The sequence below is a fragment of the Empidonax traillii genome, unplaced genomic scaffold (assembly GCF_003031625.1).
Source record: "Empidonax traillii isolate 1590-97213 ecotype Southwest subspecies unplaced genomic scaffold, ASM303162v1 scaffold374:size1477467, whole genome shotgun sequence".
Taxonomy (NCBI): Eukaryota; Metazoa; Chordata; class Aves; order Passeriformes; family Tyrannidae; genus Empidonax; species Empidonax traillii.
Genome location: NW_020955567.1, coordinates 872,623 through 876,500, shown reverse-complemented (window position 1 = coordinate 876,500; position 3,878 = coordinate 872,623).

Genomic DNA, 3,878 nt, shown 5'->3' with positions numbered 1-3,878 from the left:
TAATGATAATGGCCAGTCTCTTCGCGAACGAAGAACCGGGGAAGGTCTTTCCACCTTCCAGCCTGCGCATTGGATTTTTTAGGTGAGACACAGTGTGCGCGGAACTGAGCCCACCCTTTAATCCTGAGGTTCATCTGCCGGGGCCAAGCACGCTTGGACGGTGGCAGCGAGGTCCTCAGGATGTAGATGGATTGCCTTACAGGGCTAACGAGCTCCATCTGCCTGGGGAGGGGCCCCGACCGGGAATCGAACCCGGGTCTCTGCAGTGACAGTGCAGTGTCATTTCCCCTAGACCACCGGGGGCTCCCTGTTCCCATTAACTTGTCAATCAAATACATGTAAGAATTAAAAATATCTCCATTGTTCTTCAGAGCTTATTCCATGAAACACTGCAGGATAACCCCAGAATATCCACATTTTTGTACAGTCCAGTTAATTTTTTTTGATTGTTAGAAGCTGGTTTCGTATGTTAGAGAATTTTCATCATCATTTCCTTATCCATTTCTTCAGAATGACGGATACAGCAGAGATACTCCTAGTGACTGAAAATTCATTTTGTTCCTTTCATAATGTGCTAAATGGTTTTTATAGTGTATCTTAGATTTAGACTGAATCTGGTATGTGCTGATATTTGCATATTATATTAAGCAGCTAAAGTCACCTGTAGTTTAACTCTTATCTAAAACCATGTGATAGCAAAACAGAAACAAGTGGAAACAGTCTCCTTTGCACAATATACATTAACATTCAGCTGCCTCATATTACATTCAAATGTTGACCTGCAAAATAAAAATTACTTGGAAAACCTGAATAATTCTTCAAGGGATGGATTCTTATAAAAACTGGCATTTCTGTGTATTGAAAGAGCACTGGAAGATCACTATAGAGATATTGCCTTGTGACATCCCCATCCACCAAGTCCACATTTGTTGCTCAGAATTACAACCAACGAAAAAACAAGGAGTTGCCATTTTCTAGACATTAATTTAGGTGCAATTCTGCATGGGGAGCATCTCAGATCCAGGTTTAAGTATTCCAGTTTATCTTACACAGCAGGAGTCATCAGGCACAAAGCTTAGAAGCATGGTCCTTAAAGACTTCAACAGTCCATAGCAATTCCATCCACTGTGAACCTTTCTGGGCCTTTTGGTCTCCCAGTGGGAGCTTTATAGTCTCCCCATGGTCCAAAGCTGAACCTCAATTTAATTGAACCCTAATTCCTCTTTGGTCCTTTCTTAAGGCACTATTTACAGCTATCTTCTTGGAATTGGTTTGTCTTTCCCTTGAGTATGTGAAAATCAGTAATGGTCTTGTTGGTAGAGGGTGCTGAAGCATGTGAATGGGAGCCCCCCGTGGTTTGGGAGCCCCCCGTGGTCCAGGGGAAAATACACTGCACTGTCACTGCAGAGACCCGGGTTCGATTCCCGGTCGGGGCCCCTCCCCGGGCAGATGGAGCTCGTTAGCCCATAAGGCAATCCATCTACATCCTGAGGACCTCGCTGCCACCGTCCAAGCGTGCTTGGCCCAGGCAGATGAACCTCAGGATTAAAGGGTGGGCTCAGTTCCGCGCACACTGTGTCTCACCTAAAAAATCCAATGCGCAGGCTGGAAGGTGGAAAGACCTTCCCCGGTTCTTCGTTCGCGAAGAGACTGGCCATTATCATTATTTACAGCTATCTTCTTGGAATTGGTTTGTCTTTCCCTTGAGTATGTGAAAATCAGTAATGGTCTTGTTGGTAGAGGGTGCTGAAGCATGTGAATGTACTTAATTTATGTCAGTCTTTTGACTGTGGTACATATATTTGTCACAGGAGCTGTGTGGCTACAGTGATGGCAATGGGTATTTAAAATCCAGTACTACTAAATCACAGCAGATAAACCAAATCTGATGTATTACTGCAGCTCAGGAGTGACATTTGACCGTCGTACTATTGTTTTGACACTGAAGTTAGTAATACAGTTTTGTGCCTTAAAGCAGTCCTGTTCTCCTCAGCAGATCACAACAATTATTTCCTGTTTGTCAAAAAATCAATAAAAACAAGATAACTTTCAGAAAATCATTTTATATTGTAAATCTGTATAACTTAAGTGTAAGTGCTGACACAACTGTGGTCAGCAAATCCAGCTTTTAGGAAAGTTATATGAGGTGAATGGAGGAGCCAGCTGGCCTCTCACTACTCAGTGTCAAAATTGTTTACACACAGTAAAACGTGACTGTGGCTGTGCCTGATATAGACAGGAAAAATCTACATCATGATACCTTCTAAAAGTCCAAGAGATAGGCCTAGAAAAGGAAATCAGCACTCTCTTGTTAGATATTAGGGAAGCTCCTCTGTGGGCCTGACCTTAAGAACAGACTTTCAAGATCAGCATTTGGACCCGTCCGGAGGATTCCCAATCAGTGAATGAGAAAGTCTGTTCTTAAGGTTTCTCATTTACCAAGTTCTTACAGTACGGACTGAAGGAAAACTTCTCCTTTAAATAGCACTAAATGAGAGGAATCAAGGTTATATGTGTCATGGACAAAATCCATTTTAACCAATTGAATTAGATTATTTCACATATAGTTTAAGATTTACATGTATACTTCTAGGTTTTCAAGATAGCTTGATCAGCATTTTTAAGTAAAGAATGTTTCAGCTGGCATACTGAAACTACTCTAGCTGTGGAATAAGAATACTGATAGGAAATATTAAGTGATTCGGAGGACCATGAAATGGTGTGAGTTTTAACAGGCTACAGTGAAACCAGAACTTGTTCAATTTAAAACATGTACAACTGTGAAACCAATTCTGCATGAGCCTTGGTTGATCTTTGCCTCAGTGAGGCATCTCTCACATGTATTCTGTTCAGCACATTAGCTCACAGTTTTGACAGTAGTTCACATTTTATGCTTGTAACACCATCAACTGAAAGAATTTCCCAGGGAGCACTCTGAATCGCATCTCCCCTCTCAAAAAGTGTTGCTTCTAACACTAATGCTTGACTGACCTTCAGTAAAAGAATTTGAGCAGCTATGAAGACTCCTTCTCCATGAAAGGTGAGATGGAAAAACCCCAATCACCTCCACCATACACTGATTTCCTCCCAAATGGGAAGTGCTGACGAATACACACACACACACATACACACACACACAGCTGCCACTTGATCTTTTGACAGTAATCTGGAGATATCTGCAATCCCATTTCACAAGTATCTGGGCCACCAACTTTTGCTGGTCCTTCAGGTAGGAGCTGGCAAGACTATGACTTCAACAAGACAAGTGGACAGTAAATTCATCCCCATGTGTGCATAATTTGACTGTTCTCTCAAAAGGCTTTAGGCAGAATCTGAGTTGGTTCTTGGATTTCAACTGCAAAATAGGAATAATCTCCTCAATTAATGAACAGCATATAACACATGGCATACTAAATGTGTTCAAGGGCCTTCTGAGGGTAGGTCTCCAGGCAGCCTACATTAACGGAGGTTTGTAACTGAAAGAAAAGGTAACTTTAATTTTTGTGTAATTGCTTTTTTTCTTTAAATCAAGCATACGAAATCCCATGCAAGGAATGACACATAATGCAAGACTAGGACTGCAGTCGGTGACTGAGAAGGCAGGACGTGCACAAGGTGAGACCCAAAACTCGCTCAGTTGTGTAAAATTTTATAATACAAGCTTCATCATGCAATCTCAAGTTTTTTACCTGCAAATGTATCTAAACTTCACCTCCCACATGTAATAAGGGGAATGTAACATGGGGAATGTACAATGTAACAAGGGGAATGGTAGATCACCTATCAAAAGGTAAAACATTAAATAACAATTGTATGGCTTTTGGAAAGATGTGCAATACAATTCAGAAGATTTGGAGCTCAAGGCAAGAATAATCAGA